Below are 26,237 nucleotides of genomic sequence, written 5' to 3' on the forward strand. Positions count from 1 at the left end.
GTTAGGTGGCAATTAAATTATTGATTCGTTGAGAGAGGTCGCGTCACCATTTGTTGATCTTATCACAATCTGCACACCCGGTTGTGAGCCACCTAGTTTCTAGATATAAACCTAGACAGCCTTAGCGTTAACGTCAGGAGCAAGCAGAGGTCGTATGGTGTATTGTTCAACAGACAAAGAGGGCAGGACGTTAATGAGAGCTCTGGGACATCCCGCCAGTAACGAAAGAGGAAGTAAAGAAACCTTTAGGAGCAATCAAAAGTGGAATCAGCTGATGATGATCAGGTAACAGCTGATCTGCAGAGGGACGGAGCGGAGATTGTGCTAGAAAAACTGTCCGTCCTGTATATGCAATGCCTATTGACGTTGAGCGTACCAGAAGCTTGGAAGAACGCTGGCATCATCTTAATCCATAAGAAAGGAGACGTCGAAGACTTGAAGAAAGAAATCGGAAAATTATATAGGTTATAAAACCGAGGTGTTTGGTGGCGGTGGTTTACCCTCATTATAAATCGTCTCTCAAGGCAACAGGCTGAGTACTCTGCCATGCTGCTCGTCTTCTGTAACATCCCTGACGGTGTAAATATCGACAGGATGAGGGAAAAAGTTTGTCCTGAAAGCTTTAGAAGTTTGAATAGGAGTCCTTGCTACTGGGCGGCCACTACCGAACCAATCACTGAATCGATAGGTTTGAGAGCATTTAAACAGAATGTTTTGCTTTACGTACCTCGGCAAACAAATTTGTAACGCTAGCTTCAAATGCTCATATGTTCTGTTTTATCAGTATGAATATTTCGGCCACGTTCTAGCCTGGATGACGAGGACATGCAAATTTCATTGCATCCCTGATGGTTCAGAGCATGAAAAAATTAAAATTGGTTGTTGAGGAAGGAAACGACGGAATAATTGTCTCGCGTATCTTGCTGAATGCCCGGACCACGCCGTAAGGGTAGGGATAAAGGAGGAAATGAAAGAAGAAAGAGAGAAAAGGGTGCCGCAGAGGAGGCCTGCGGAATGATTTCGGCCACCTGAGGATATTTAACGTGCACAGACGTGGCACAGCACATGGGCACCTTTTGCATTTCGCCTGCAGCGAAACGTGGCCGCCGAAGTGGGCTTCGAACCCGGGTACTCCGGCTCAGCAGACGAGCGCCTTAACCACTGAGGCACCGCGGCGGGTTAGTTCAGAGGATTGAAATCTTAAACTACGGCATACTTTAAACCGCAACGCTGATTTTTAAAAAACTGCTTTTGGCTTCAGGAACTTTTTTTCACCTCAAGTATCCTGTGTGCAGGCCTGTATGCTCAGCTGCAAGGTACCGTCTTTGTCAAAAGTAACCGAGCAGCCGTGACGGCCGGCGGAGCGGGCTCGCTGCCAAGTGGCGGTGCGGCGGCCGCTGGCGCTGGTCCATGCGCTCCGGTTGCGAGCGTAAACTGGCTGACGTAAGCATGCGCCCTCGCTCTCTTTCTTTGGATAATAAAAAGTTAGTACGTAGCATGCGCGGCGAGCGAGTGAGTTCGCGTCTTTATAACGCTGTGGTACTGAAAGAAAGAGTGCGCTGCGCAAGCTAAACTCGCTCAACGCTTCCTCCGGGCTGGGCCGTGAAGCCACGCTTTTTGGTAGAAAAACTCACCCGCTTTTCTGCACGTTTGGAGTGTCGGCAAAGTAAGAAGGGGAAAGTGTCTCGAAAACTCAGTGCACTTTACAGATGCTCGGTTTTTTCTGTTGTTAAGCTTCTTGCGGCTGGATGAGAGAAAAATGAGGCACGCTTTCCAGCTGTTTCTAATGCACCTACTGCTACATTTTGAATTTCTCTCCTCCTGGTTGCACAACAAATTGGGAAATGCTTTATGCGGTGGTAGTTACCTTCTTGCATTGACTGCGGGTAATATCTTCGTTTCAAAAACGAACTACAAGAAACTCTGTCACTGACAGGTCGACCAGGCGTGACTCTTGCGCAAAAATGCGTGGCGCTCTTTACGAAATCATCATGTCCCAAACCTGACAAAAATACGCACTGAAAATAATTAAACCGGGCGTACATTCTGCGTAGCCTAATAAATTAGCGGAAAGCTTCAATCAGGAGGACGTGATGAAGAGATGTCTCGAAAGTTTCACTAGATGGCAGTCGCTTGCAAATATTTTTCCCGAGGACACGAAACTCAAACGAGTTGAACTGGCCGAGAGGTACAGTCTTTGTCAAAAGTAACCAGGCTGCATGATTTGCATCTAGCTCGTGCAGTGGAGCCCTTACGGCTTCCATGAAGCTGGAATGGTCGTTAAATGTAAGGACTAGGGGTCTTATCACCTTCCAATACCTTTTTATCTTTAGGAAAGCAATAAGGGCTCCACTATACAAGCTAGAAGCAAATCATTCAGCCTGCTTACTTTTGACAAAGACGGTACCTGAATCACTGGTTGTTCGAGTTGCTAATGCTACCAGGCCGATTCCAATTGTTGAGCGTATGGCGAACGGCAAAGCATCGACACTGCCGAAGCGAAGGCTCGGCTCATTATTACCGTAGATACCATCTGCCATCCAACTGAGTGGCGTTTCTCGTAAAAGCAATAATGGAAGGCGTAAAGATACGGTGGAATCATGAAGACGCGTGTGGGGAAAGCCGAAAGGGTATGTGCTTGCGCCGTGGTCAAAGAACAGTGGCGGCGAATCCATTCCAGCACTAAAAACTAAATAAAAAATAAGCGCCCAAATGGTAGAACATGGTTCTTATATATTCATGAGTGAGAATATAACTTCGGCGGAAGCCGACCCTAGCATGCGCAGGGATTAAACCGCAAAGGCAAACATTTGGCAGGAGTCTTCATTCGCCATTAGACGTACTTGCAAAATGTATGCTGGTGTGTGACGCGCTGCCGATTCTATCAGGAATTCCACCCAGTACCGAATGAAATGTAAAATCCAATCCGAAACTAAAAAATGGCTACATTCTTTATTTGAAAAATGCAGGAGGGGCACTTTGTTGTCCAAAAGTGCGGTGAGGCGAAAGCACGGTGTTGCTGCTTATGTCAAGGTCGTTATCATGCAGTGGGCATTGTCAGGCTGATGATGATGATGATGATTATGAATTGCTGTTTAAATTTTTATTCAAGCGCGCATGTAGTTAATGAATTTTACGTTACATTGCGTTGTTGGATATGTAAGATTATATACAAATCCGTGGCATAGATTATGAAGCACGATAATAAAAATAATGCACCTGTGGCCAGAAATTTTTTCTTAACATTCATGGGAACATAATGACTACGAATATCAGGGATAATTTTTTTATCCGTTTAGAGATTTTTATTTTCAGACATCGATAGACAAATCGGAGAGGTTTATGCAGTTTGGGGTTCAACAAGGCAGACATTATTGCTATCGCGCTCACTATGAGCTGCATCACTCGAGCGTGTGACGAAGCGCTCTGCAAAGTTGTACACTGGCGCCGATCATACCGTGTTTCCGAGTTATCGGGAGAGTTTGGCTGTTCCAGCCAGCGCGCTGGAACCTCTCAGCCCCGTTTATCTGAGAATATTACTGTCATTTCTTCTTCTTCATTTTGTTTTAGAGCGCAGCTCTTTGGCGTCCGTTCCTGGGTTTCGCGTCGTCGTCGGCGTCGGCGTTGTCGTCGGCCTCGTAACCAGCTCCGCCCCCCTTTCATCCCCCCAGCGCTATGGGCGTCAGCGGCATCAGTCAGTCGCTGCTATCTCTTCCCTCCTCCCTTTATCGTGTTGTCCTCTTGCTGCGCGCGCTTCTGCCCCCATCGTTTGCCGCTGGGTGTACACGCCGCCCCCCTCCCCCCTCTTCCTGCGAGTCTCCGGTTGTCAAAGCGCCGGCTCGAACTTAATTCCTTTCTTCGCTCCTCCTCCAATGCAACCCCTGTGCGGTGGCAATCAGAGAGCCAGATCGGTGGCGGCGGATCTGTATATGTGCACCGCCCGAGCCGAAATTGCGAATACGTGTGAAAAATAAAAAAAAATTCTGTGATAGCGCATACATGTGTTGCTCGATTTCTTTGCCTCAATCTATCGAAAAGGTGAAACAGCTTATTTGCTGCGCTCAAATTTCGCATTAGGAAGTAACGTAATCGTCGGTAATTTTTTGCTGAACGAGAAACTGCAAGGTGATACAGCATTTTTGTCACCGACCAGACATGGCATGCGAAACTTATCAAAGAATGAGCGCTTCTTTCGTGCAGTAAGGGCTACGAGATTGATTTAGACATGACTTCAGCAGCATTGATGACCTCTGGCATGCTGCGAGCTGGCAAACGCATTGCTCGTTTTTCTGGTCACGGCAAGCAGCCACTTTCAAGCATATTAGTTTGCGGCGCTTCTTTCCAGCATTCCCCGTTCAGTAAAATGGCGAATCGCAAAGTGACTTACTAAATATCACCGATTGTGTGAATCGAAACAGGCCCGATTAAGGAGTTTGGGCGTTAATCGACGGCTGCCGTTATCATTTTCAAAACTGATATCACAGCGAAACTAATGGTGTCTTCGACTGGTCGCTCCCACGATCCGGTTCGGATTTGACAACGTGAGAGCCGCTCTAGCTCCGAGCGCACAGCGAGACCGGTCAAGCCGAATGGTCAGCAAGTTTTCAGAGCGAAAGCGCAAGAAGGAGGGAAAGGACCTAACTTCCGGAATCGCCACACCGCAGTGGCGCTGCCGCTGCGGCTGGTGTCAACGACAGCAATCACACAGTCTGCACCGCCCACGCCGCCGTCGCCGCTGAACCTGTATCGATGCACCAGCAGTTCTTCGTCTCCGGCTCGCGTCGAAAAAAAAAAAAAATTAGTGTCCCGTTGTACCACTCTGGATATGCCGCGGCAGCCCCCAGATGTGACAGCAACACAGACGGCGTACCAAGCTTAATGATTCGTCTGCTTTTCGACATTTCCCCTCACAGAGCCACACAGCAGGGACGTTTTAACTGCGTCTAATACCTAAAGCGCCAAAACTTGCTTCTACAGATGCGTAAGAATGCCTCGCCAGACCGGTCGTGATGTGCCCTGGCTACCCTGGCTTCGCATCCGTCTCCGCGAAACGGCGGAAGTGGCTCTGTCACGTGAACACATCTCGTGGCCGCTCCGACTTTTTTCTCGGAGCGCCTCAGAGCGCTCTGAGCTGGAGGCGGGCGCTCCGAAAGAAGCAGCCGAATGTAGTCAGAGCGCTTGATTTCGACCAGCCGAACGTGCGGCTGCATCTCGGAGCGCTCTGGAGCGACCAGTCGGAGACACCATAAGCGAGGGTAAAGGCGAAAGCAAGCAAGTGGAGGTGATGCGCGTTTGCAAAGAACAGCTACGCTCTCTCCAGATAACTGGGAAAAACGCACGATCGGCGCTACTGTACTACACTGCGGAGCGCCCGGCCACGCGCTCGCGCGGGGTAGCTCTCACTGAGCGCTATAGTACGTGTATAGTATAAGTAAAAGGTGATCAATTAGCTAAAATTGACTAACACTGTTTCTTTTAGTTTTTGGCTTTAGGGTACAAGATTATATTGCGAAACTTTCAGCATCAAAGACGTGCGCAAGTTTTTAGTTTTCTTAGTCTGCATTTTAAAAATATCAGCCGTGAAAACTGCGGTTTTCTAAGCCCGTTGAGTCGGCTTTCCAGCATAATATATTTGCAAAATGGCGTCAGTGTGCGTGGTATTGTCGCCAAAATTAAGTTTTGATATAGGTTTCTGGTTTAGGGGTTTTGACGTCTCAGTGACTCTTACTAAAAGGGACGCTGTAATCAGAATCTGTGATAATTTCGGCAATCCTAGGTTCTTTAACGTGCATTCACATCGCACACGAAATCAGGTTTTCTGCTTGTTCACCTGTTTTCTGTTGTTCGCGTGTTCTTCTATTTCTTCCTTGGCCTTGGCAAGGTGTTTGTGCAAGTCTCTGCTCTACTTTTGCGCTTTTAGCATCTCTTCTAGCCCCTTTTCTTCTATAGAAAACAACAACCGGCCTTCTTCAGTCATGCCCTAGATGTCCCTGACTAGGTCTGCGATCCATGATTAGATGTCCGCGATACCCCCGGGCCGCCCTTGGGCTTTCTGAAGGGGCCCCAATTTGTAATCTTATGCTTCCTGCCTTTGCGTCTGCTGGCTCCTCCCTCTATTATAACCTCCACGATGTTAGGACCACTTCCGAGATTTCCTTGTCTATTGCAGTAGCTTGCTTCTACTCCTTCACTAATAAGCGTTAAGTCCGGTGACGTGCCCACCGAGACGCTGCTTCGTACGAACGGGTCAGTGAGTAAGACGAGTCGTTGGTGTTGCATCTCTGGCGTAGTAATCTTCCTTTCACGGTTTCCTTTTGTGCCCCCGGGCCGGGTAGGATGCATTGAAGTCCCCCACCACCGCCAAAGGGGGTCCCTGTGCAGCGCGCTGCACTTAGTTAAGTCCTTGGCTTTCTGAAACAGCTCTCCGAAGGTGGCTTTCCGCTCTTTCGGGGGGCTGTAGACGTTCAAAACCGAGCTACGGGTGCCTTTTTTTCTTTTTAAGTGCGATCTCAACGAAAACGTGATCTATTGCTCCGATTTCAGTGGCATGCTACACTACTGTTACGTTCCTTTTGACCAGCCTTACCGTGTGCGAATTTCCGCCCTCGTTATGTACGATCTGTATCCGGCTAATTTCGACTAAGGGGCGGCTTCCTGTAGCATGGGGACTTAGGTGCGTTCCTTGTTCTGGAGGAGTTCTTGGAGAACCTACCTTTTATGGTAGAAACTCGGACAGTTCCGCTGCCAAAGCGTACTTCTATGACTGCTCTAAGCTCCAGTGCCAGCGTTCTTGCATCAAATTGCGCCAATTTGGCGTCTATTCCTCCAATCTTATTAACGATAGCGCTTAGTTGTGTCCCGCATTGTTTAAACATTTCATTGAAGAATACCCCTAATTTCTTTTCTAAAACAACAATGGGCAACTGCACGCAAGAAGATAGAAGCGAGTCTGCCCACACTCAGGACCTGGCAACTGCTCAGGTATCCGTTAGACCCCGAAGGAAGTAATTCGGCTAAAAGCCAACAATTAGACTGGCGCACAGTTACGATGGCTCGGAGGAGGATCTCCTGGACGACTTCAAACATCAATACGTTGGGGAGGCAGAGAGGCAATCCCTCCCAAATTATAGATGTGAAGAAAACCCCGTCCTAGATAGTGCGATAGAGCTTGCCGAAGTGAGGGCAGAGTTAAAAAAATTAGACTAATTCACCCACGTGACTGGCAAACGTGAGCAACAGAGGCTCAGAAATTTAGACGACAAATCAGTAGCTGACCTGTGGACAACATGGAAAGATGCTTTGAAGTGGGCTCGATACCCGAACATTGGAAGACAGTGCAGATCATATACCAATATCCCTCAAGAGAAAGGCATTTAGCAGCGGTATCTTACCGGTACTCCCCTATGGGTCACAAACGGGGAGGCTAACAAATAGGGTTCAGCTAAAAAGGATTTACCTAGGATTCTAATAGTATCGCGGATAAATAAGTCTGTTCACAACGTCAGAGGGGTCTGCTATATAGGACCCGTAAAATGTATTACACAATAACAGGGAAGCGGTGATGCCTTCTGCGGTGCCACAAATATATTAGGCGCACAAGCACGGGGCCACGAACCATTTGCGATGCAACTGGGCTGTTGACAAACCGACTCTTCCGCAGTGTGTCAGTCCTTTGTTTTTACCGTAGTCCCCGCTCTCTCTACGTCGTATGCGCGGGTTATGCGCTTGTTTTCGCAAAAGTCGACGGTATTGAGCTGTACGAAAACTACCGCGAAACTTCCAACGAAGCGCTCGCTCACACATTTCCGCACGTGCCGGCATCTGCGCATTCAAGCTGGCAGCTGGTGGTTCACGTGATTACAGTTAGGTTGTGTTTTTAGCGATTTGTTTTGAACCATTGTAGCGCGGTAGGAGAGAAGAGGCACGCATGCGTAGTGCGGCTGTGTGGGGAACGTGGATCGATGTTGCCCCGTTTCTCTGCGAATAGCTGAGGTGTCCCCACAGAAACCCTTCTATCGCGTCAGATAGGAAGTATTCAGCAGTCTGCATTAATGCATGAGTTGCATCTCTATATATTCCTTTACAACATTCGTGTGGTAAGTGAATGATTTCATACTTTTGCTCTTAAATGATAAAATATGAACCTTGTACAAGAGCAGGACATGCATATCTCAGGTACTAGTTGAGTTTTGCTTGTCGTTCCTCCTGTGTCTGTCTCCCTCCAGTAACTCTGCTACGAGCTTAGTCAGGATGCTAATATTGAGCTTATGTTTGGAACATGTAGAAGGTCAGGACAGCAGCTTGGGCATGTTGCTTATCCATAACGCATGCGGAATGTCCATTCAGGAGTTCTTGGAACTCCTGTCAGTGTACCTTGGGGTCGACTCACATCCTCTGGCAGAAAAAAAAAAGTGTATTTGCAAAAACGCGGAGTACGCTTTGGTTCCTGGTTACTCAGTGATTTTTACCTGGCCCTTAAAATAAGCTCGATGGTATAAATGTTAAAAAGTGTTTAGGTATGTCGACGACTACCTCGTTCTTTGTGACTGCCAAGGTTCCAATACCCAAGAAGCAGTGATAGAAGTGGTGTGTCACTTTGCTCAAGCTTTGCTGCCACTTACAGTCACTCATTAGCTTCCTGTTTCAGAGTCTCTAAGATTTTTGGATCTGGTACTTGAGTTTGCTAAAGGCCATGCATGTTAGGCATCTCAGCCTAGAGGGGAGAAGGCGCCACTCCCATTCGAATAGGCTCAATCAAAACTGGCAAAAAGAGCTATTGTGAACTTGTGCCTGAGAAATGCCTTATGGAAGACGTGCGTTCAAAAAATAGAAGCTATCTTTGTTTGCCAGAGAGACTGGCTCTGCTGAACAGGTTATCCCTCATACTTGCTGGTGTCTGTAGCTGAGCAGATAAAGAAACAGTTAAGATGGGCTAGGCATGATGAACAAGATGTGCCAAAGAAAAAGAAAGAAAGGAAGGAGGCAATGACGATACCGTATATTCATAACGTTTCTGATGGCTTAAAAAGAACTGGTCGAAAACTTCACGTGAATGTCGTTTTCCTGTCCCTAACGAACTGAAAGGCATTGCAGAAGTGTGAATGCTAATTTGGCGAAAAACAGGGGTGCATGATCAAGCATCCACGACCCTTTGTGGAATGCATTGAAGGCCAGGTGTATCCGCTGCCAGTGACTTGTAGAAAAGAGCGCAAGGGCAGGCTGGAAAATTCCTGAACGAAATACTATAGAACACTAAACGAATTTTAAGCAATCATGCACAAATCTAAGGATTCTGTGCAGAGACTTCCCCTCAAAAACCTGTGTGCCTGAACCCGGCAGATGAAAAGTGCTTTTGAAACACAAAGAGCCGCTGGTCCCTGAAATCATGGAGGTAGCTTCGATAGCGAGGTTGCGCGACCACTGTATCAGTAAGCTGTCCTTCACGTTAACAAAGCAGGAACTTGTCAGGTTAAACATTGATTCATCTCTATGATTACAAAACTTCTTTTTTCATTTGAGTGTATGAGCGTGATGCGTGTGACGCATGTGGCTTTGCAGGTAGTATAAGGAGCCGTGTTTCTTCGAAATAAACTGAGTTGTAAGTCGGCGCCCGTGTCCTGTCCTGTCCGGTCGTTCTGCGCTGTTCTTTCAAAAGCACAAAGATAGGCAGCGACCGCAATTCTTTTCGTTTTTGTCGGCAAATTTACATCTTATACACACCTGCCAGAGCTCGAAAACTTTGCACAATCTCATCCTGAGAAGGAAAGTTTCCTTTAAGTAAAGACACTGACGAGGCACACAAGAGTATTTCATGAGTTTTTTTTTGTGTCCGTGTAGGCTTAAAAAAGCTCCATTTTAGTTTGGTTGTTCTCAGCAACTTCAACCCCTGGTAATGCGAGGTTGGAAGTCTCCCGCATTAAACCAGAAGAAGCTAATGATGGGAAGTCGTTTGTTTAGAGCAGTTTATTTCCCTGTTTAGACAAGTTCCGAGCACTGGAGAGGTTGCATTGCCTGCAAGCTTCTAGAAAGCACATGTGGTTTGGCACGATGCAGCCAAAATTTGTTGAGGCACACCACCGAGGTAAGCCTATTTTCGCAATGATAAAAACTAGCATGGCTCTAACGCTGGGCTGCACAGTTCTCAGTAATTTAGAAGCCTAAGTGTAAAAGTTAAAAACGTAACTATTCAATATTAATTAACCATCTTGCTAGTTAGCAGCTCTTAGCTGTATTCGGATGCACTACACCGCTGACAGTACTATGCCGAAAAAGTGCTCTTCTAACTGAAAAAAGCCTATTTTTTACAAACTGTATAGTGTCTTGGCCGAAACACCCGTGTACAACAAACAGGGCCAAAAACAAAATACAACTGAACAGAGATGCGTCAAATAAGGAACTAAAAGGAAAAGAGCAAAAGGCAAAGTGCGCGCGAAATGCGCCCAAATGTTGCGCCCGACTGCATCCACTTACGAGATCAACACCTAGTTCACGTACACCTGCTTCGGTCACGTCTCTCCTGCTGTGTTTTTGTGGTGTTATATTCGTGCAGTGTACCTTTGTCAAACATGTACCAGCTAGACCTAGCCGGAGGTTCACGTTAACATGGAAGCGACAGCCATTGCAGACACAAAGCTGTAAAACGCCCACTAGTTGTCAGCAAAAAAATCGCAGCATATATAGCGGCCTCAGAAGCGTCCACGACTTCTCTTCCGCCCAGGCATTTTGCGCTGCGTGTGGACAGCATGCGGAATGCTCAATTTAGGCTCCATGAAAATGTGCCCACCTCGAAAGAAAATGGGCAGTGTCTATCGCCGTCACGAGTAGATGTCAGTGGTAAACGTGCTGCTTAAAAGCATAGCACATTCTAGCACAGATCAGAGATTATGGAAACCGCACTCAAGTCTTCAGGAGCCAACTTCGTTAACCTCACTTCTTAGCTTAACACCGCACTGTGTCTCCTTTGCCGCTTTTTGATGTTGTGGCTGTTGATCTAATGTCACGAAAGGGTTAGGACACCAGGGAGACACATTCGCGACACTTTTCGAATCCTTTTGCAACATTACGAGATCGGACGGGAATTCAACAAACACCCACACTAGGTGATTGGATAGCAGTTCGGAGGCATAGAGAGGCTAATCAGCCGCAGCTGTTCGTGAAGGAATAATCACGAGGCAGGACTAATAAATACGGGGGAGCGGTCTTCTTTGAATATAGACGGGACGGGAAATATTGCAAGATTTAGTTTGGCAGACTGTGAATTTCGAATTTTTAACTGCGGAACAAAGAATACTATGACTACCCCAATCACTGTCGCGCCAAATGAAATCAAGATGAGAATAATCAAGCTGAGGTAAAGCTACCACCGGCCATGTGCTGAAGAAAAAGAGGCGGCACCAGCATACACTACACCGAATGCTTACAATTTCCCATCGTTCTCCGGGGGCAAAACAGCAATAGCAACGACTTTGCTTAGGCCGCATACCACTGCAGCTACTGGAACAGCCGCTAAGTTGATGAAACTAGGATAAATTTGGTCCCGGTCTGAGACTGCGACCACTACCGCATGCTGGCGCCACCTCCTCTCCTTCGGCACGTGGCTGGAGCTGGTGGCATTGATCAAAGCATTCGAAGTCTCTAGAAGCGTTCATAAGGTCCCTCTCGCTGTTTAAAGCTCCACAGCAATCACGCACTCCCAAGCACCACTGCCGTTGTGGATCCGTGGTTAGCGCGCTCGGCTGCTCAGCCGTAGGTCGCGTGATCAAATAAATCCTCGCCGTGGCACCCGCGTTTCGAGGGATGTGATTACACGTAGAAAAAGATTACAAGTTCACTACAGGACATAGATGCAAGTCTAAAAAGCTCTCATCCCGCTATATAAAATATGAAACGCCATTTTTTCTTCAATGTTAGCGTTTTAAAGCCCAAATTGTAGTTCGACGAATGGGTGCAGCTACCACAGGTAATAAAAACTCTGAGAATAAAAAAAATGAACACAAACAGCCAGTGTCTACGTTTCTAATTTTTCTTCGGTTAGTAAAGGCAGTGTGTACTGAAGTTCTGTTCTACTACTAATGTTGAATTCCAATGGCAGATCGGTATCAAGTTTTTCTGCTCGTTTTGGATCAGTCGTATTCCAATGGTAAAATGGGAGCGCGAGTTGTATATTCCAATGGCAGATCGGGATCAGGCGTAAATCCCGGATCGCTCCGTGCAGCAGCAAAACTTGATCCGCCGAAATCGGCGGATTTGACCGGAAACTAGCGTGACATTTTCTTTTCCCCCGCGTCTACTTCCTGTCGCGACCAGCAGCAGCCGCTTCGTGGTGTGCCGGGCGAGCCGGGCGAGCCAGGACAGCTGGGCACTTTCCAGTCAACAGTGGACGGCTATGATCTTGCTTCGAGCTGTGCGGCACTAATTTTGCCTCATGGAAGTGACAGTTCCGACTCGGGCACTGAAAGCTCAGAGTCCAGCAGTGAAGATTCGTCTGAAACGGACAGCGAGTGTGAAGCTGCCGGCCTGTATGCCTGCCGCCAGCGTCAGAAAAATGCGCTAATATTCTTTGTTCGCGTTCATAACAAGCCCTGGAGTAGAGGAATGTAAAAAATGAATCATTTTTGAGGATCGTTGGCCAATACCGAGTTGCTGGTAGAAGTGATAACTGCGATACAAGCAAATTTCTTCCCGATGCCCAGTGCGGCTGGCCTGCTGTCTGCTAGCTCCGCTGTTGGAGGCGTCGCAGAAATCGATCATGTCTTTATTTTATTATGAGACGAGGAACACAGTAAAACGGTGACGCTGGTAGCACCTTTACTACAGCGCTGGCCAGTTCCGAAGCGCCCTCAGCTGCGGCATCGATGAAAAACAGTTCGGCTTAGCGACGACTACGGCAGCCAGGGAGAAACGTTGGCCGGGGGGCAGCGCAGTTCGTCGCTCGGCGTGTCCGCGGGCGGCGTCGTTGCCGAAAGCTCGACTGTCTCGCTGATTCGATCAGCGGCTTGCGTCTCGCAGTCGCAAGGCCGGAAAATCGAGCAGCGAGCGACTTGCCTGCGCGTCGTCCGCCACTTCTTTCGTGAACGGCAGGGACAGGCTCACTGCCTCTCCGAAGACCGCGGCCGCATACTCGCGTGTTCACGGAGAGTGGACCATCCTGTACATACGCTTTGGTTTTGGTTTTACATTACGGCCTTCGTACTACCTCCTTTTTGTTTCGCCGAGACGGCGTCTGTCAACGCGGAGATCGCGCCTCGCGCAACTCCTGTCGCACTTGAACACGAAACTAGCAGGGCGTCCGCTCCGGCGGCGCGCCTAGTTTCCGCGGCTCGCAGCTGCGGCGCTGGCGTCGCGCTCCCGAGGGAGCACTCGCATGGCAATCGTAAAATGGGAGGTGGCGAAGCTACGCGCTCCGACGCGCTCCGTACGCGATCTCACGGAGCGGTCTCGATCTGCCATTGGAATTCAGCATAAGAAACGAATGTTCGGTAGAAAGCGGTATAGGAGGCCTTGAGTGGAGAGGACATGTACACATCTTTTTTTCCGTTAATTGACATGCGTACTTAACATTACGTTCATAAACATGAAGCAGTCGTTAACATTTTCCCCGTACGGCTAAGCTAATGGCGTTATAGTAGTAGTAGTAGTAGTAGTAGTAGTAGTAGTAGTAGTAGTAGTAGTAGTAGTAGTAGTAGATCTTTATGCGGCCATAATTTGTACGCCGAGCATGTCGACCGAGCGAGTTCTGGTTATCTTCGTCTTTTATCTTTGTCTTAGACGGCGTGAATGACTATACATTCTAGCGTCCTTCTTTTCATCATCTTTTGAGTCCATCTCAAAAGCAGTGACTACTATCGACGTTACAGTGGACATCAAAAATACCCTGCTGCTTGGCCAAATATGTGGCACTTCAAATACTATATCCGCTGATTTCAAAATACCCATGCGTTGCCTAGAAGCAGTAGCATATGCCCGTTAGACGAGTCTCAGTTTTGTCCCACTACGGCTTCCTGCCCTCGACATGCGCCCTGAGGGTAGCTTACACCGGACCTTGTCGTATAAACAGCTGCATAGCGCAGTGAGCAGAATGCTGGAGATGCCTGTGCATACAAATCACACTGGCTCTTTGTCACTGAGAGCGATTAGTTCCGTAGACGTCGTCCGAAATGGGTCCTTGCTACAAGGACGTTGGCTCGCAGTGACAGGATCTAGCGGGACTGACGACGACTACGAATGTTATGAACAGAGAGCTGTTTCGCGTCCATTAAATTTAATTTTCTTTTTATCTAGGCGCACACCTGCGCCTTCGAGGGCAAACTAGACAAGACAGTCGCACTAAAATGTTGGACGGAAGGAACTATTTCGGCCGTGGAAGTTCCCTCCGTGATCGCAAATTTGAACTAGATTCATGGAAAAGGATTCGGAGGCAATTTTTTACTTCTAACTTTGCCAACGATCTACTAAGATCACCAAACGTACTGGCTGCAGGCATATTTCACGACCTCACATTGGATCAAGGGGAGGCTATGTCGTGCTCCAAAGACAGAGGCTTTCTTTAGGGATGGGTGTCATGAACGCCAGGCAAATATTGATTTACAAAAACGGCTTTTTTAACCGAGCTCACGGTATCAATGGCTTAGGCAGCTCTCATATTTGTTAAGAGCCCTAGCGAAGTAACTGCTGGCATTCATTAAAGCTTTAGTGTCCACTACACTGTTGTAATCCTCCGTCCTGATTTATGTAACTGTCTACGGCGCTTTTTATTGTAGAAGAAAGCTATAGCCAATGACGTCTCCTGTAAATTCAATAAGGGCGGGGTGCTTAATGCCCCAAAGCTGAAAACATAAAGGCCAGTCTCTCAAAATGGCAGAATAGTTACCGCCCACTTGCCTTAACCAAGCAGATCTCAGCCTTTCAGATTCTTAGCTATCCCCTTCATGCACGTAGTTAGTGTGCCTTACCCTCCTTTGAAATTGCGTGCTGTAAATATTATCCAACAGGCAGCTCGGTCGGCTAACCTAAAGGAGTAGCAGTTTACCAGCCGGCACTCCTTTCATTGAATCACCGCTACTTCTACTACAGATTCCTCGACTTTCTGCCTTTGGAGAGAGTGTATCTCGCAAAGTTTAAAAGGGCAAGTCGGAGAATACACCACCAATCTGCGGAGGTATTTTCTTATCTGTGCTGGTCGTCTTGCTCCGAGAAATAGTAGGATGAAACAGTCAGCGGTGCTTTTTCTTTTGGCCTGCATTCTTTTTGGTAAGCCACTCTGCTTATGTCAATCAAAGCATTAATCGAGCACTCTTATTCTAAGAGTAAGCGGTCAGCGCTTGACTAATATTGTTCTAGAAGGCCGCACGGGCATTCAAAGTGTTGTTATGACACATTCATAATGTTGGAACTGTTACTAACCGTTCCAGTTTTTTGTTACTTCTGTTATTTCTAGACCAAAATTGATAACAGCGCTCGCTATCACCACCACTATCATGTAGCACCGTCACCACGCTTAACACTAACACAGCGGGGATTGTACTCACGCCTGCGCCGCGAAGCGTTGGCCGACGTGGCCGAGATAATGTCTCGGTATGTTTGCGTCGATTGACCATAGCTGGAGCGTACCTCGCTTTGACTTCTCTTTCATGTGTGTCCGGCCGGCGGTTAGAGTGGGCTTACCTGCCAGGCCCATTTCGCTCCTGGCTGCGGTCTCACGCGCTTCCAGAAAACACGCTACGGTTTGATGATTTGATTTGATTTATTGCAGTTTAAAGTCCCAAAGCGACGCAGGCTATGAGGGGCGCCGTAGTGGAGGGCTCCGGAAATTTCGACCACCTGGGGTTCTTTAGCATGCACTGATATCGCACAGTACACGGGCCTCTAGAATTTCGCCTCAATTGAAATTTGACCGCCGCGGCCGGAATCGAACCCGCGTCTTTCGGGCCAGTAGCCGAGTGCCGTAACCACTGCGCCATCACGGCGGGTCGGTTTGCTGATCTAAGCAAAGCGACATGGCGTGCTATAGCTAAAGCACCTTTCGACTCTGGCGTCAAAGCTGCCGCTTGAAAGAAGGTTTGTTTCATGAAGGTTCAAGTCTCAGGAATTCCGGCGTGAATAAGATCAGGAACTTTTTCTTTAAGTCACCAAGATGATTCGATGCGGTGTGGACTAATCTTTTGTGCACTTAAAGTGCTACCTTTCGATGCATTGGACCTATGGCCAGAGTCTCCCTTGTTTGCTTAAAAAACCAGGTTCCTACCCAACAGGACACCCCTTAGCGTTTTTCGCTTCTACCTAGACATTAAAGGGCCTTCGAAAAGGGCTCTCAATAAAGTTGTGGCATATCTGGGATGTTAAAGGGCACTGATTCACAAATATCATCCTGCAAAAATTTTTTAAATGCGTTTCGTGGAAGATGAGCTATACGCAGTCAAAATATGAACGTCCGCATCTACGCACCTTTCTTTCTCCTCTCGTCTGTTTTCTTACGCCAAAACGTCGGCGCACCTCCTCCGGGCCCACCCACTCGCCCCTTCCCTATCACCGCCGGCTGCCGGCGCGTGTGGAGTGGCCGCGGCTGCGGTAGCGCGCGACGGCAGAAAGAATTTTGCACGGTGAATCGATGATAACCTCCGGATACTGACGTCACTTGCACGACCTGACGTCGTATGCAAGGTTTCGCGCGAAAGCTCGGCACAGAGCATCACCGGGAGGTGCGCAAGAAGGTATTAAAAAAAATTCATTGGGAATGTCTCGCTCGCATTAGAGGTCTTGTACGTGGCATGGACGCTCGGTGGCCAGTACTCTAATTAGCGCAAGCATTTTAAAGCCAAGCTTAAACACCCTTTTCAGTAGCCCTTTAAGAACTCAGTAGGAATCGCATACACGTGTTTCTCGTGCTCAGGACACACGTAGCTTTTATGCCGGACACTGGATCTCCTGAGCAGCGTGGACAGAGCGGGAAGCCGGACACACAAGTGATTGGGAGAACACTCCAGTGCGTGCTGTCATAGAATTAAGAATTCAAGAAGAACCCGAACAACTATACTTCCAGAATTGCAGATTTTTTTGCAAAACGCAGAACGGAGACATGCAAGCCGTAACTTGTTTTCTGGGCCATCTGGGCGAGCGTGAGACCACAGCCACTAGCGAAACGAGGCGAAACGGGCCTGGCAAGTGTGCCCACTCTCCCCGCCTGTCATACAAAAGGGCAGTACAAGTCAAATCGTGTTTCGCTTCAGCTATCATCATCCGCCGGAAACACACCGAGACATTATCTCGGCAACAGTGGTCGACTCTTCGCGGCGCTGACGTTAGTCAAAGCCACGCTGTTGAGCGTTCGTGTAGAGAATGCTGACGGTGGTACAAGATAAGGTGGAGGAATTGTTGTTGTTGCTTCATCTTTTCTGCAGCACGAAACAAATGGGAACAGAGAACGGCGACACTCGACGACGTACAAGAACTGAACTTTAAATCTATTTCAGAAAATAGTTGAAGTACTACATAAATATCCGTTCGCCTGGGGTACAAAAGAGGTAGTCACGGGGTGAAAAGGGCGTGGAACAGGTTTTAGGCTCAGGCTATTAGGGACAGCGTAGTGAACGGCTCCGGAAATTTCCACCACCTGGCAAAACATTGAAAAACTAGAGAAAAGAGTAAAAATAAGGTTTTGAAATGAACTGAAATGTATTTGATGAGTGACAATTAATCGGAATAATTATTTATTAATTTTCAGCAAAAACCATTCGACGGTTGAATAGACTGGACGGGGATATAGTACGTCGACAAAAAAGCAACCACGGCGCCAAATTTGAAAAACCAAAATGGTTCATTAAGATAAAAAAAGATATAATCAGAGTAAATAAATTGATGTTTATTTCTAGTCTAAGATAATACACAAATCCAGGGGTAACTTAATTAACAAACAAAGAGAAAATGGTGAAGAGTGGAAAGACAAAAAGCCAAGTGGATGATGAAAAAAAAACGCTCATCGTACATACCGATCGCGTGCAACGGCGCGTAAGAAATCCTAACCTTGAACAATCTTGCAACATGGCCACATATGAAACATTACCGCGCTCTCACTGTCCTGTCGGACATGTACAGATGGATTAAGAAAACAAAGAATTTTGCAATAAATTATATCCTCTTTTTTTGTAAATGTAAATGTATAAGGAAACGGATGTTCTTGCTAGTTTTCAAATGTTCACAATATGGAAACCACCGGCCCAGTTTTTACGTTCCTGAGAGAGCAAACTCCATTGCTGACGAGAGAAACTTTCACAAGCTAATTACACCTTACTGCCCTCAAATTCAAGTTGTCACCCTTTGTTATGCTGGCTGCCTGCGTGCAAGATGTCTGGGGATGGGGAGGGGGGGGGGGGTAGTTTCATGGCCTCTAGAACTATCACGACCGCAACAGCAGTGAGAAGTGGATGCCTAGCGAATGGCACTGTCTGAAGCCTTGAAAATGACGATTTATATGGCCATGCAGTCCAACGAAACATAGACAACAACAACAACAAAAAAAAAACAGTTTAGAAATGAGCGAGAACTAAATATCCATCTCAGGCACAACGCATGTAAAAAATCACATCTGCGTTTCACTGTGTTTTCAAAAAACATCCTACAACAACGCAGGCACCTTTTGAAAAATTCTGCTTCTATAGTGGCGTTGTGAGCAGCTTTCCAACTTAGTTACGGCGTCTAATTAAGGTTTCTTGCCAAGCTACTGAGTAACTCAGTTGTTTCTCAAGTTCACCATGAGCATATTCGAATTTAGCATATTTGAGTTTTAATGCATAGTTCTCAGGCACCCCGCAGTGGTTTCCGAAGCCATTGTAGTTCAGTGATCCTTAAAGCTGTAAGCCTGTATCCCTTCAGCACAAACGTGGCACACTAACAGAGCGGAAATTATGCTTCGGCTATCATGCAGCAGGGACCGCGCTGAATGTCAACGGACGCGACTTCCACCGCGCCGAGGAAGTCGACGCCCGCTGCATGTTACGTCCGGAGTCCGACGAGGCGTTCTATGCTCACGACAAATTGTTCTGGTACTTCAACGCAGACGACGGTGCCTGCTATCCATACGAGTACCACGGAAACAGCAGCAACCTAGACCCGTTCAAGACCCAGGAGGAGTGTGAAAACGCTTGCCTGGGTGAGTGTGCCACTAAAGTTCCTTACGTGTCGCGACTTGGATCACAGCAACAGTTCTCAGAATGGAGCCACAAGAATTGCAATCTCGTTAGGACACAAATATTCACCCTGCGTGTCATGATTCTGTTCAATTGCTGCCTGTTGATACTAATAACGCCAGGTGCGTTATTAGTGAACGTCAATAACGTGCGCTATAGCGACTACATGATGATAAGGTGTCGAATCACCTAAGACTTCTAGAGGGTACGGAAGAAACAAGTGACGTAGAAGTTCATTAACGAGTTAGTGATAACCGGGAAACTAAAAGAATTCGCGCTCACACAGCGGACATTAAGGACGACGATGTCCAAGCACTGACAGACAATCTCAAAGCTGTCATCCCGAGGTCTGCAGTAAAAATAGGCGGTAGGATGATTTGACAGGATACAGGCAAGCTCTCCGATCAAGAAACGAGAACCGCCAAAGCACAAAAGCCTCTAAGAGCAGACACAGAATCTAACTGGCAGAGCTGTGAAAGTGAATTATTAAGCGCAAGGTAACCGACATAAGGAAGTTTAATGCTGAGAGAAGTGCCCATGCTCTAAAGAACGAAGGTAGCCTAAAAAAGGAAACTAGGCACCGGCAAAAGTCAGATGCATGCGCTCGGAGACAAAAAGGGCGATGTCATTAGCAATAAGGATATGAGATTTAAAGTAGCTGGAGAGTTCTTTTCAAATCTATACAAAAGCCAATGAAATCTTTAAAAGAGTTAAATGAGGGGCTAGTTGGTTTTCTGACAAAGTATTCATCTTTTTAGCGCAAACACGGCACAGAAAGAATGACATAGACGGGCGCTTTGTGTTTGTCATTATTTATTTCTGTGTTGTGTTTGCGCTAAAAGGATGTATACTTCGCAATGCAATCTGGATGCAAATGACAGAAGCACTAACGCACAGCAATAGGACATCCAGCCAGTATAACGAAAGATCAAGTAATAAAGCCTTAGGAGCAACGCCAAGAGAAAACAGCTGGTGAGGGTTGGTACCTGTTGAAGGACGGAGGGGGGATTATGTTATAAAAGCTAGCCATCCTGTATACGCAATGCCTGAAGACATTGAGTGAACCATAATATTGGAAGATCGCTAACATATCTTAATCCATACGAAAGGAGACGTCAAAGACATGAAAAATTACAAACTTCTCAGCTTGCTGTCTGTTGCCTATCAGTATTTAGTAAGGTAATAGCTAATAGGCTCAGGGCAACCACAGACTTCAATCAACCAAATGAATATGATGAAGATAATTATTTTTACGGCGCAGGGGCATCTGTGACAAAACAGCGCCATGGCAAAAGGTTTTTGTCTTGTAATCGAAGTGGGGTCAGAGGCTTATTTCCCAAGCATTTCACCCTAAATAAGTCGAGCACGAGGCAGGGAAAAGCTTGTACCCATTGTATCACCGGTGGGTGCCCGGCGGCAATGGGGATCGAACCCCACACCTCCCGCACGCGAGGCGGATGCTTCAGACCCCTAGGCCACCGCTGCGGTATAATAAACCGAATGATCAGTCTGGCTTTCATAAAGGATATATACTCGACAATAAACCGTATTGACACTATCGATCAGGTGATAGAGAAATTCGTGGAATATAACTCCTGTATATAGCCATCACAGATTACGAGAAAGCATTTGACTGATCATCCTGTTTCCCTTAACATCGGGTATCTAAATCATTTGGCCGTTGCCGCAGGCCAATGCGTAACATTTCAGTGGATAACAGCACATTGTGGGGCATTCTGGCCAAAGAAAAAGCAGATGAAGCGGCCCGTAAAGGCCACCAACATCGTAGATACATTCGGACTTCTTTCGCGAAACTTGATGAATCTAAAATGGCTAAAAGATTTGCTTCCCAAGAAATGTGTCGGCTCTGAAGCTTGCCATTACCAGTTTCTTTATCTCGGATCAAGACTCCCAACCAGAATTCCTCGCAATCTGGAGACTCTTTATCTCCGACTTCGCCTGAAGCCAGCTGTTACAAATGGCTCTCGATACTATTTCAGACCAACGAACAGTCCGTTTTGTGGCAACTGCAGCTGAATCGAAACCTGGGAGCATACGCTGCTTGAGCATCCTGCATATGCTGACGAGCGTGCGCACTACGAACATTGCATGGGGGAGCTCTCCCCAATGCCTCTAACAATGAACAGAGTTTTAGGTCACTTAGCCTGCCTTAGGCAACAAAGACATGCAATGAATATTTTGTTTGCATGTCTAAATGACATTGGATATTTCTAATTTCACCTTAGCTCTGATGTCACCTTGCATGTTACCCTCACTCGTTCTTTACACAGTGAACTTTGTTGGTCCATTTTTAGGACTATGCACTTCATCATTGCATACGTTACATAATCACTCTCATGCACCATAATACGCATTTAATAGCCGAATTTCATCTCGTCCCCTGTTTATTTCTTTTATTGTACTTTTTCTGCACTGCTCTCCTTCCGTCTTTGTCTCCCAAATTTCTTTCCTCTTGCAAAGTAGCATAGCAGTGATTTTTAAACGCCGGCTAAATTCTCTGTTTTGCATTAGAGGGTTTATCTCTCTCTCACTCTCTCTCTCTCATTTGACTCATTCCAAAGCTCAGCAGTTATGCAGGCATTGCGGTATCAGGGTGTAAAACAACGGCTCCACAGCTACCGTTGTCCACCATGAAGTCAATACGAGTAATAACGTTCCACTAAGGAAGGGTGTCAGTCAGGAAGATCCGCTCTCACTAATGCTATTCACCGCCTCTTTGCAGGAGGTATTCAGAGGCCTGTATTGAGAACGGTTAGGGATAAGAGTTAATGGAGAATCTTAGAAACCTTAGAAATCTGCGATTCGCTCATGACATCGCCTTGTTAAGTGACTCAGGAGATAAACTGCAAAGCAGTATAAGTGAGTTATACAGGGAGGGCAGACCCGGGGGTCTAAAATCAAAGTAATGTTCAACAGACTCGAAAGAGAACATAAATATATATTTGGCAGCGAGCTGCTGAAAATGGGAAGGGAATAATACTTCTTTTAAGGCGAAAGCCTTTAATGTCTCATCGTTGTAAGCAGCAGTTGTCGACAGAGAATGTCACGCTTTTCAGTTGGTCGAAACGGTCGTGACGTCACAGTGCGTCAATTTCAAACAAGGACAATTGTACTTTGGCTAGTAACCATGCAACCAATTGAAGGGACCATATAGTGATGCTCCAAGTAAGTGGGACTGAGCTTAGTTAATTGCTTAATCACCCAATTAGCCTAATTAACTTCTCTAGTCAGGCCATATAAATAAATAAAACCTAGTAAGAAATTGGTCGAGCTCGGTAATCGAACCCCGGTCTTGGGAGTGCGAGACGAGCATACTATCCACTCCGCCATGCCAGCTCGATGGTTTGGAATGAACAAAGGCACGTCTAGTGAATACGGTGTCCTCCCTCACTGCCATCCTCCTCCCTTCCCTTCCGGCGAGGTTTAGGTGTCCACCGAGATATGAGAGAGAAATACATTTCCTTTCCTCAAAAACCAATTTACCGACGAGCGAGGCGTAGAACCGAATGGGCGATGGCGTTCTATGGACTCCCTGGCAGCGTTGCAAGACGCTCTCGCGTTCCACTCTTAGAGGCGAAGCTTAAAATCTTAACCACACATCAGTGACCCCACTTTAGGTCAAAAAAGTGCACCCCCCCCCCCCCCCCCCTGAATTTTGACGGGTGTCCACCGAGATATGTGAGACAGTTACTGCGTAATTTTCTTTCCTCAAATACAATTTTCATTTTCTTCATTACGGGCCATCTTCGTCTTTCTTCTTTCACTCCCACTTCCTCCGTTCCTCTACGATGAGGTTCAGGTGTCCACCGAGATGACAGAGATTTACTGCGCCATTTCCTTTCCTCAAAAACCGTTGCGTTCAAACGGCAAGGCATCGCGCCGAACGGGTGGTGGCGTTCCGTGGACTCCCTGGCAGCGCTACAACACGCTGTCGCGTTCCACTCCTAAAGGCGAAGCTTAAGCGTCATTAATTAGCAGTTAATTAGTATTCAGGCATTAATCAGTAATTAACCATTAATTGGTGATTTGTCTTCACTTAGTAATTAGTACTCAATTACATGTGACGCCACCAGTGCCACAGAAGCACTGAAAGTGGTGCGGAAAACGCCTTCGCCTCTACGCACTTTGACAGTCAAAGTGCCCCCTGATTTTTAGGGTAGGTATTGCCCGCAGATCCGCATCACCAGACAGAAATAACTACAAGAATAAGAATGGGGTGGAGCGCATTTGGTTGGTTCTCTGAGATCATGAACAGCAGTTTACCAATATCCGTCAAGAGAAAATAATATTACAGTGTATCTTACCAGTACTCAGCTATGGAGCACAAACGCGCGGCTAACAAAGAGGGTTCAACTTCGGGACAACGCAGCGAGCTACGGAAAGGGAAATTATAGGTGCAACTTCAAGAGACAAGAGGGCAGAGTGGGTCAGAAATCAAAAACAGATTAGTGACATCCTAGTCAAAATCAATAGAAAGAAATGGGCTTGGGCAGGGCACGTTAAGAATAACGGACTGGATTCAAAGAGAAGCGAAACCTAGCGTAGCAGGGGTTGGCAGAAAATCAGTTGCACATATGAGACTCAAAAATTTGCGGAGACAGGGTGGCCGCAGATGGCACCGGGAAGGGTTTATTGGAATGATATGGGAGAGGCCTTTGTCCTAAAATGGGCGCTGTCAGGATGGTGATGTTGATGATGAATAATGCCACAGGGCTTCCTCCGGCTGATATCTTCGGAATAGTTTAGGCTTGCGTCCCGGGGGTAGCCTTTGCGATCGTAACGAATTGGTGTGTTGAAATTTTCGTTGTGCGCCCATGCTCAGGGCAAAGCACTAGGGCTCATATTATCCTGTCATATTATCCTATCAAGGTTTGTCGGAGCGAAGCGTATGGAGCTTTTGCTGGCAAAGGCCGTATTAAGGAAGTTTCCGTTCCATTTTCCTTTTGTTCGGAACTTCGCAAATGCCCCCAACTCCATTCCGCCGTCACTTAAGGATGACGACCGTGACGTCATGGTGGTCACAATTCCCGTTAGTTGTATCAACATGCCTCTCGCAATGACACTTCGGCGAACCCCCGCTGACACCGGTAAGTGAGTGATCATGACGAACCATGTTACATACCTGACGAGCTGTTCCGATGCTGCTATTTGTCTGGGGAAGGAAATGTTGCAGCGCTTGCTGTCTACTGCGCTGTTTTAATTCAAATAATGTAGCAACTAGCCCGGCGTATTCCTCTCTTGTATGTTTTCGAGCGGGTGGCTTTGTGTATGATGAAATAGTGGCTTAGTCGTATCCACCTGTGTGGGAGGGTTTCGTAATTGTTCAACTCCTCTTCTGTGTTGCTCTAATCTTTGTTTCATGTTCACGGTACATGCAGGCTCACCGATTTCTGAAGTGGTACAGAAGCCTTCGAGGACATCACGTATAGGAGCTTTTAACAAGCAGTGGTAGCAAACCGTGTTTGCGAATAAATAAAATCCATGAAAGTAGTTTCGGAATTTCATTTCATGGCCAGCTACTTTGCGTCCGTCATGTTAGTGTCACGGTCATAACAAGTTATACAAGGTCATTCGTATTAGCTTGTTCAATAAATATACGTCCCGGCTGGCTGAACTTAAATCATAAGCACTTTGCACATTACGTGTGATTGCTTGAGTGAAAATGTCTTTTATGGCCAAGTGGAAACATTCTGAACTATTCATTTTAGCTATTGCTGTGAGGGATTTAGTACTGAACCAAATCGAAAAGACCTCTTTGAATTCACAATGCATCATCTCCTATTTTTGCCGAAACTTGGTGGCTGTACGCTGAATGGAGCAGATTGTCAAACAACTACGTCTTAAACATTTTCTTAATGTTCAACCTATTTCCTCAACGAACTCGTGTACTGAAGACTATCGCAAGGCGACTGTAAATTTGCGAATCGGTTCCAGGGAGTGTGTTAAAATTCGAGCGGTTCTGGCTACTGTACTCTAGGTTGTGTACCGCGAATAGGACCTGTCAGTCCAGTAACAAGACGAAGCCGAGTACGGTCTCATAGCGTTTTCCAGAAATTCTTGTTCTGTCCTTAAATAATGTTGTTATCATTCCCCTCTTCGATGTTTTGTGCTGAGGTATGTTGACCAAGCTTATGCAACATGTTCACGTCCCCACCTCTTCGCCAATTCCTTATAGTGGGACGCCGCAGAGCACAGTGCATACTCTAGCGACCAGAAATGGTTCGTACATAGGGCCGCCATAGCAGCTTCCTGCCAGCTTCCGCCATAGCAGGAACGGAATCCTGAAGTAGGGACTCCAAACACGCGGTTCATACCCAATTTTTATCAATAAGTATTTGCAACAACAACTGCCCTCGCAAGCCTGCGTTTAATAAGACGGCCAGTTTTCGACTCTCGGAACCTCCTCCTTCTTTCTCTGCTAAGGTGAGTGCTGTTCAAGAGTCACTTTTTTATTTATAGTTTATTTGGCAATACATAAGTATTGCCTGCGAGGCAGGACTACAGGAGAGAAAAGGTCTCCTGAGTAAGTCCTGACCCCTCAGGGCACATCAGCAGTGATGTACCAGTAGAATCGATGTATCACATTTGCTCAGGACGAACTGGCGGGCTAGTTGGTAACACATCTCAAAATTTCCGAGCGCACGAGCACGAAACGAGGACTGATAGAAAGGACACACACCACAAAGCGCCGTACTGCAACTGATTGACCTGCATGCGAAGCGCCCACATTTATACAATGCATCACTGGCACTCGCGGAAAAAGAACAAACATCAAAACAAAACATCGCGGTGATACGTCGTCTGGCTACTCCTTGATAGCGGTGAAGGCCTTCGTGCGGAAACCAGGCCACGTCGTAAACAAAAAAACCCAAACATTATCTAGACAGAGTAAAAGACGTGGAAGGGCAACATTTAGCAACAGCCGTTACTGGGGCATTAATTTTAAGAAATGACGCTGATAAACGAACCGATAACCGAATCAGACATTGAAGTGTGCCATCGCATCCCGGGAAAAGATGCAAATACAACGCCTAA

At 46.8% G+C, this 26,237-nt stretch overlaps 1 protein-coding gene across 1 annotated transcript in view; it reads left to right on the forward strand.

Moving 5' to 3' along the window:
- Positions 1 to 7,920: 7,920 nt before the first annotated feature.
- Positions 7,921 to 26,237, forward strand: part of LOC149327339 (uncharacterized) — a 65,905-nt gene continuing 47,588 nt past the window's right edge. The window contains exon 1 of the mRNA XM_089562706.1: positions 7,921 to 8,096. The gene's annotated coding sequence lies outside the window, so the exon portion shown is untranslated. The remainder of the gene's footprint in view (positions 8,097 to 26,237) is intronic.

The sequence above is a fragment of the Amblyomma mixtum genome, chromosome 10 (genome assembly GCF_055824585.1).
Source record: "Amblyomma mixtum isolate Tamu chromosome 10, ASM5582458v1, whole genome shotgun sequence".
NCBI classification, from domain to species: domain Eukaryota; kingdom Metazoa; phylum Arthropoda; class Arachnida; order Ixodida; family Ixodidae; genus Amblyomma; species Amblyomma mixtum.